Raw genomic sequence first — 9,633 nt, forward strand, 5'->3', positions numbered from 1 at the left:
GATGATACACCACAAATTCTGTTATGCACAATGAAACTTCACAGAATATATAACCTAAGTTGCTATGAAAGAAGGAAGTTATTGAAATACTCTAAGTCATTTGCCCATTTATGTGCACAGAAAATGGTAAAATAGTACCTGGGAGGCCACACTTACTACATTGATCCTTGCAATGTATCCCTAATGAGTACTATTATATAGTTATAAGATTATTGTATAATCTTAGAAGGGGCATGGCTGTGACCCTGCACTTCTGAATTTGCCACTACTCTGGGATAGGTTTCATGGATAGGCTGGAGAAATGGCAATCAGCTGAGTCTCAGTCATAAGCAAAATCTCATTGGTGAGTTGGCACATTGAAAAAGTTGCCCAGCCGACATTTGCATTCTAAGTACCTGAAATTGCTCTTGCGAGTCTCTTCTAAACAATTAGAATCCAATGATTATCATCTACTAAGAACATTAAAGCACAAGGTTAGAGACCCTTCTTCCCAAAGCAAACAACGGAAAAGTGCAAATGAAAGTTGGATATTATCCAATTAAAAGCGGAACACAATCACTCGAAAATACTTACTCATAGAAATGATTATAGGTTTCTCAAGTCAATGCATTGACCGTCCCCAGTTCGTGGCACTGGCATATTAGCCAAAGTGTATTTATTATAGCTTTGTATCCAACCTTTGCAACTTTGATTTAAAGTCATGCATTCTAATATGTTTTGACAAGTAAATTGCTTGCCTTTTTTCTTTGATAGCCAACCATATAAATAATGCATGCATGGTAATAGTGCGAGCAATAATGTAAAAGTCAAGTAATGTGGCCCGCACAGAATGTTAACGATAAAGGTGCCCTATCTGTTTCTAAGTGGGAGACGGACTGAAAAAATGAGGGATGGCTCAGCCCAAGCCACCTGGAATGGGCATTCACAACTGCTGCAATGCACTGGCACTGCCAATGAAATAAATTATCTGGCAGCATCCAAGAACCGTCCCCCTTTTACGTTTGCACCTTTAGCCTAAAACAATTGACCTGGTGGATGTTTCAATATCTGCATATTGTTCTTTTAAAGTTTCCAGGATTTAAACGTTTGTGGTCAGGAAAGCAGCTCACTAAACAAAATAACAGGTCTTGCAGGGTGAACAAGGTGGGCAAAGCCATGGGGAGTTTCCCTCCCCTGTCTGTAAGCATGGGGAGGGGGAGCAGCGGAAGCAGGCGGAGTCTCAGTTAGTACTATGGAAATGTGAAGTTATTTGACTGATTAGTTATGTCCAAGGAATCATCAGAAGCCCATGTGACCTCTTCTTCTCAGAGCACCACCTGGTGGAAGACTTACTCAAATAGTTTTGTTGCCCCCTACGGGTCTCCACTCTGTTTTGTTTTATACACTGTGTTTTCTCTCCTGTCTTCTAGTGTACAGTACAGTATCCTCTCCTGCCTCCTTTTCAGGCTTCTGCCTCCTTACCCCTTCCCATTCTACTGGCTCACAACTAGGGATGGCAACCATAGACCCTTCTGCCTTCTTAATCTTCTTCTTCCCCCTCCTCGTTGCCCTTGCCGAGGCAGCTCAAATTCCTTTCATACTTTCCTTCTTTCCCATCCACTTCCTCCTTCCCTCAACTTCTTTCTGGTGGAGAAAAGGTATGTCTTCTCCAACTTGATATCTTCCAGATCAGGCATCCCCAAACTCAGCCCTCCAGATGTTTTGGGACTACAACTCCCATCATCCCTAGCTAACAGGACCAGTGGGCAGGAATGATGGGAATTGTAGTCCCAAAACATCTGGAGGGCAAGGTTGGGGGTGCCTGCTCCAGATCATCTAGACTACAACTGTCACCATCCTTGGCCCTTGGCTATGCTGGCAAGGGATGGTGGGCATAGTGGTCCAAACATCTTCAGGGCACCAAGATTGGTGAAGGCTGATCTAAAGCTTCAGTCAGTTTCAGAACAGTGGTGCAACAACAAATCCAGCCCTCTCTTGCCACATACCCTCATGAGCAACCATGTGGAGATTGCATGCCACTGCTGGGCAGGACCAGAGGCAAAAGTGGATGGAGAGGTGGACACAGCTCTTCCCTTTCCACAATAGGCTACATTTCAGGGATGCAAAATCCAGAGGTTTCTACATACACACACGTCTCTGTTCTCCATCCAGGTAGGCAAGTGGTATTACCACACATTTCAGCCAGACAAAAGCACTCAAGAAGCGTGTGGAGCAGAAGTGATGAGGGGTCTAACTTGGGGAGGATGGGGAGCGCCCAAGGAAATGTCCTGAGGGATCTGTAGAGTCACATTTGGCCCCTGGGCGCAGGTTCTTCCCTCTGGCCTAACAGCATTCAACCTAACCCTGAATATTGCTCCACAGGGAGCTCTCCATGGTATTGATCTGCTTGCATCTGTCTCTACTTTTTCTGAGCACATCTATGGGTTTCAGAATGAAACAAGAGAGAAAGTTGAAGGCTATTTATCTATAACATTTCTATCCTCCCCCATGAAACAGAAATAAACTAGTTCTGTCAATTTCTAATTCTGTAAATTAAACATTCTTTTGTTTGCAACGGAGACTCATGATTAATACTAATACATGTTCCAGAGCACAACTCTGCATACAATCTATTCTTTTAATAAAAAAGAAAATAGAGCAAAGTGGTTTAAAATGTAATTATTAGTTCAATAAATGCTGCAGATGTGAACCAGAGCATCTTCCCTTTGTTTCTCATTTTTAGCGCAATATCAGAACTGCCAGCATTTCTTTCTGATCAGTTTATCACCATATAATTTGAATGCTCATATCTTCCCAGCGAAACTGTATGATTAGCCACTTAAATACCCCCATTTTATTCTTTTAAACAATTGTGGTAAAGAGCATCACTCTTCTGTATCAGTGATGATTTTGAATGAGAATTAGACAGCATGTGGACTGCAATTCTAAATAATCAGACTGAACAGAGAGGAATTTTAAATATATATAATTTTATTGAAATGATGTCGAGACGCAGACATGGGGATTATTTTATTTTAAAAAAAGATCCCCACGTATTATATGTAAATAAGATTTCTCAGGAAATCAGATTCAATGCAAAGATAAGGGAACAGGACAAGAACCGGATCCAAAGATTCACACAGCCAATACTACCTATATTTGGACATGTATGTTGTGAAGAGCAGGCATCAATGCCAATGGAAAACCATTTTGGAAACTGATGGGTGGGTTGCAAAAAGAGTGTGGTAAATCATGGGAATTTGTTTAAAAAAAAAGCATTTGTAAAAATTTTAAGCGCTGGGAATGTATGAACCCAGGTGAGGGGAGAGACTCCATCAGGCAAGGCCTTCTTCCACCCGCCTTGCCCCACCCTCCAGTCTCTGCTTCTCAATTTGTATTGTCTTACTTTATGCACTGTGGCTTGGCGTTGTTTTATTAATTGTAGTTTTGAAATTATTTATTGCAATTGTTAAGAGTGGGTTTCTGTTTAATTCTTATATGCTGATAATATTTTTCTATACTATTCTAATGATTGTTGAATGTTACCGTATTTTTTGCTCTATAAGACTCACTTTTTGCCTCCTAAAAAGTAAGGGGAAATGTGTGTGCATCTTATGGAGCGAATGCAGGCTGTGCAGCTATCCCAGAAGCCAGAACAGCAAGAGGGATTGCTGCTTTCACTGCGCAGCGATCCCTCTTGCTGTTCTGGCTTCTGAGATTCAGAATATTTTTTTTCTTGTTTTCCTCCTCCAAAAACTAGGTGCGTCTTGTGGTCTGGTGCGTCTTATAGAGCGGAAAATACGGGTACTTTATTTGATGTAGATTGCTTATTTTAAAGCTCTTTTATTATCACATTTTTGTATTGCATTAGATTGTTATAAGGTGCACATTCTTTGTTTCTTCAGCTTGCAAACCGCCTTGAGTATTGTAAGATAGAAAGGCGGTATACAAATTAAAAGTGATGATGATGGTGATATGTACCTAAAACAGCTCTTTGTATCTCATCAAAGGTAAGGGCTGGTTCACACATGCACTCATGGCAGTTGTTGCTCTATGTGTGTGTGTGTGTTTCAATCAAGCAGCGTATAAATTTTATGAAACAAAATAAATAAATTTGCTTACCATGCAGTAAATGCTTGGCATGTGGATGTGCAAACCAGCTTCCTTGAAATATATAGGGGAGACTAGATGCTAGGCTAGATGGGGGGCCTGAGCCAGGAGAGCTTTTCTTATGTTCTTAAGGAGGCATTCTGTGGTGTAATTATTCAGGCAGAACTCTCTTTCTTTCTCAATTGAATTACACCCAATGCCCGCACACCACCAGAATGCCATTTGGAGCTCCACATCTCTGTACGCATGCCAAAGTCACCCCCTACATGATGGTATGCTAGAGACAAGTCAAGTCCCTTGTGTTTAATTTAAGGCTTTGTTTGTTTGTGCAGGTAGCAGAGCCTGCATTGACATCTCTTTCATTTTTGACATCTTAATGTAGTCCTCATAGACATGCTTTGACAGTGCTTACTTGTGTTTTGACAGTTCAGGTGTCTACCCCCTTAAGACTTGTCTGCAGCCTGCCATTGCATTTTTGTGCAGATGAAACGCTGCCACTGTTAGTTAAGGGTTAAGGCTGAATCTCCTCCAGCAACTCCTCTGGATCCATTTAAATCTTTCCTTAGTTCTTGGATGGCTGACAGAATCTTTTTTGGGGGGAGGGGGAAGCAAAGGACAGGGCCACCCATCCTAGGAAGAAGGAACTGTAAAAAGAGCATTTATATTTCTATCACCATTGCTTAGTTCAAGGTTGTTTTCCTGATGGAAGCAAGCATCCAAATGCAACTTGGACACCGCTTTTCAAAACCAAAAGCACTCCATGAAAAGCTCATCATGGGGCTTCCAGATTTCCACGGAGCTCTGTCTGTTGCAACAGGGTTCAGTGGAGGATTCAAGAACAGACATTCATTTAATCAGGGCATTGTCCAGATTATGGGCTGTCCCCATTGCCATATGTGAGCTGAGAATACCCTAGGACCCTTAACCAGAATTCCTTTGTGTTTACTCATTGCAAGGAATATCAGTAATGGCATATATCTACCATGTTTTCTTTAAGAGAAGTTCCCCACCATTGCTGATTTCATTGAGGAACCTTTGATAAGCTTCCAAAGAGATCCAGGCTTCCTCAGAACTAAACAAATTTTGTAGAGCAATTTTGTAAGTGTGGTGTTGCTATGGTACCGTTTTCAGCCTGAGGGCCGCATTGCATTCTGGGCAAGCTTCTGGGGGCCACAGGCCAGTGATGAGTGGGGACAGAGGCAAAAGTGGTCAAAGCAATTAATATAAAACTGGCTTTTCTGCAGTGGGCTAGTTTCTGCACACATTTTCCACTGACTCCTCCATGCAGGCAAGCAAATAGCACTGTTGTAGTTGAAGGACACATTTCAGCCAATCAAACAAACAACAGCAATAGCTATTGAGTAGAGATATCAAGCTCCAATACTTTGGCCACCTCATGAGAAGAGAAGACTCCCTGGAAAAGACCCTGATGTTGGGAAAGATGGAGGGCACAAGGAGAAGGGGACGACAGAGGACGAGATGGTTGGATAGTGTTCTCAAAGCTACCAGCATGAGTTTGACCAAACTGCAGGTGGCAGTGGAAGACAGGAGTGCCTGGCGTGCTCTGGTCCATGGGGTCACGAAGAGTCGGACACGACTAAACGATTAAACAACAACAAAGAGATATCAAGAGACATCCATTTCCATTCCATCCTGGGCTCATCATAATCATCACCACTTCCCTTCCACTCCAGTTTGGTTGCTGCTAAACTCTATCATCTCACTATTCACTATGTCAGAACCTTATGCTGTTAATTACGGTACATAACAAAATTTCAATGGAAGGGAAACATTTAAAAAAATGGGGGAAATAACATAATTATTTATGTAATATTTGGGGAGCTTAAAAAACACACACCCAATACTGAATACATCTCATATTTATGTTTGTGATTCCCATTCCTGACCTTGGACAAACATGAAAACTGCAGTATTCCCACTCCCATTTCTCTTTCTGTTGTAATTCTACATCAATACTACTGAGAGATGTGGGTCCTGCCCTTCATCCAATGAGCACACTACAGACTAGGTAGGAACAATTCCATTTTACTTCCCAACAATTTTGCCATCCAGTGAATCTCCACTGCCCCTCATGTCCTCCACTCTACTCTACCCACTACGCTGAACTTCCCTTTATGTTTTGGTTCTTTGCCACTGTGCTGTAATCACATCATTTGAGGCTATAGGCTCTTCCTCCCTCTTTCGCCCCCTCATCTTCCGCAAGTCTTGCGATATTTCCTTGAAAATAAAATAAAATAAAAACAGTAAAGCCGAAAAGTAAAATCACCTCTAAGGTTATTCAGAAATGACAGTGCAATTATCTTGGGAGAAAAATCCAACCAGAGTCCATTATTATCACCAATTTCTTTTTGAAACACTTAGGGGACTTTGACAGATGAAAGGAACGGCAAGGACTGAGGTGCTAATTCTTCAACATTATGCATTTTGGCGCTGCCTTTCACCTGACAACAATTGCTTCTCAAACGGGAAGGCATCGTCGCCGTGTAATTAGAAGATGTATAGGCGAGCAAAGGCTGTTTGCTCCCCCCCCCCAAATTGTATCAGATCAGAGTCCTTTCAGACCAACAAGTCCTGCTTCCTGAATATGTTTTGTATAAATCAAAATCTATTAGGCTCGTCCATGATTAGAATCGCAACAACAACCAGATCGGCAAGGAGCGTTGTAGAAAAGCTAATAAGCTAGTAGCTTCCCATGGAGATTGAAATCCAGACAAGTCTCTCTTTCTTCTACTGCTTTGCTGCTGCAAAATGACATGAGCATCCCCAAAGTCAGTGGAGGGAATCAAATCACTGCAGAGACTGCAACTGAAAAATTAGGAACAGACAGAACTCTGCCACCAGACATCTTCTAGCATTTGTTAACTGCTCGCCACCCCTTTTATTTCATGCCCACCCTATAGAATAGGGTCTAACTTTTCATGAATGTGATCTGCTGGGTACAAAAGACGCACAGAAGAGATGAAGCCCAAAGCACCATTTTTCAGTGTGGAGTGCTCCTGTTTGGGGTTCCAGCCAGCCATACCCTTTCCCAGAATATTCCATTCCATTCCCATAACAAATAATGAGGATTCTATGATCGTTGAACATACTCAGTCCTTATAGGAAACCTGTGGTCCTCCAGATGTTGTTGAATTCCAACTCACATCAAGCCCAGCCAGTATGGCCAATAGTTGGGGGTGATGGGTGTTGCAGTTCAAGGGTGTGATGATGATGGTTCTTGGTAAGTTTATATGCTGGTTATTTATATGTACGGAGGATAAAACTACCATTGGCTACTGACTACCAGGAAGTTGCAGGTGGGGAGAGTGCTGTTGTATTCATATCCGAAACATCTGCTGGATTTGACAGGCCTTTGGCCTGATCCTGCAGGGCTGCTGAACACACACACACACACATTCTGGCATGAGAAGCAGGATAAAGAGGATCTTTCAAGGTGGGAGATTGGGGGAAGAAGGCGAGGCTCCCAGGTGAGAGCTTGGAGGGTCCACCATCCTTGGCATGGAATAAAGTTGGAGATACATTGTTTACAGGGGGCTTTTTATGTTTTCCCCTTCTTCTTTTCTTCTCTCTTCCATCTGCTCTTTAATTCTTTCCTTCTCTTTCAGATTAGTTTGACTTTTATTGTCTTTCATGCTGAAAATGTCTAATAAAAATGATTTGGGGAAAAAGTTATTTTTATTATATATAGTCAGTGGCCTACAAATTGATTAAGTGAAATAAATGAAAATCAATCAATCACATGCACAGTTCTGCGTGCAATGAAAAGTTCTGCATGCTGACGACGACAACCACCCTACAGTCAAGCAGGCTTTTCTCTCACTGCTGATGTAAATGCAGAAGCAACATCTCTCTCCAGCACACATATAGCTGTAGCTCAGAGGGCAGGCTCATCATCTCGACTCATTTCACTTGGGTAGTGGACGAGCGAAAACAGAAAGGCTTTTAAGAAAACCCCGACCTATTCCTTTACTTTACATGCAGAAAGCCCTTCTCACTACAGTAGTAATGGTATGCAAATTGCACCTCAGGCACTGCATAATTACCTGCACATAATCACCTGAATGCAAAGGGGGAATTCGACTTCTTAATTGCATTAAAATTTATTCAGGTAATTAAAGCCAAGGCATTGTAACTAAGAACTCGAAAACAAAATAACTATTAGACAAATGAGGACAGAAGCAGGGCAAAGGGATCCTCTCACACTCTTTGGAATGTTGGATAAAATAGTGAATAATTGCTTGTGAAATATGGTTGGATCCAGACGTGTTCATGCTTGGAGTAGTCCCATTGAATTTAACAGGACTTAAGTTACTCTGGGCATGAACGAGGGCTCATCCACACTTACGTTTGCTCCACACTTTCCAGACACAAGTCCAGGCTTTCCAGGCCTGTGTCTAAGCAGGTATTTTATTTTTTTTATTTTTTTATTTTTTTTATTTTTATTTTTATTTTTTTATTTTTTTTATTTTTTTTTTTATTTATTTTTTTATTTGTCGTGGTGCTTTCCCCTGGAAAACCTGCATTTTACTGGAGCTTGAATTGGAGCTGAGAGTTCTTAGGACACCCCTATTCCCATCACAGAGCTATAATTCCCAGAGTTCTCTGGGAAGAGGAATTGGTTGTTAAACCACTCTGAGGACTGAAGCTCTTTGAGGAGAATGGCACCCTTAACAAACTGCACTTCCCAGAATTCTTTGGGGACACCTTGACTTTTTGAAGCGGTATCATAGTTCTTTAAATGTATGCTGTGAATGCGGCCAATGACTAAGCTGTTGATCTAGAATAAAAAGAGGGGAGGGGAAAGAAGACTTTGAAATGATGCTGCACACCAGCAACTCCTTGCTTTCAATTCACTTGCTGAGCCTTTTGACAATCCTTGAAATGGCCCCTGTACTTTAGAGGTGTTTCATGTGGGACGGCAGGGATTTAGCAAAGAATGCTTGGGAAGTATGAAAAGAAGGAAAGAAAGGCCATGTGACCTGAACTTTCCCAGAGGTAAGAGCCAGACATTGTTTTCCCCAATTAATAGAGCATTTAGCCCAGATGATTTAAATAAATTGATGCTTTCTGTGCCCTGACCAACATCACTGATTTTATTCTCAGTGTTAGCAAGGTTTTGTCATTCCTGACTAATTAGTTCCCCCCCCTCCTGGTTTTTATCCCCTCAAGCTTTTTCAAAAACACATTAGTTTGGTCTTTGTTTCTGATCATCCTGACCTTGATATCCCAAACAAGTGTTCAGAGCGCCGGAGCATCAGAAAGATATTATTCTACAAGGGAACTGGTTTGACATAACATGTTTATCCCCAATACGAATGCAATATAAATTTAACACAGTCATTTATTCCTTCCTTCCAACAGTCTAGCCTGGTTCAGCTGATCTAGACATGGTCATGATTTCATTCCAAAGCCAACCTCTTATCCAATGGTGGATTCCTGTCCATCTTCTATTTATGTCCTGTTTTTCTTCTGTCAATCCACTTTCTCCATTCCACACACACACTTCTTCCATCCTGTTACTTC

This window comes from Podarcis filfolensis (assembly GCF_964270895.1).
Source record: "Podarcis filfolensis genome assembly, chromosome: 12".
NCBI classification, from domain to species: Eukaryota; Metazoa; Chordata; class Lepidosauria; order Squamata; family Lacertidae; genus Podarcis; species Podarcis filfolensis.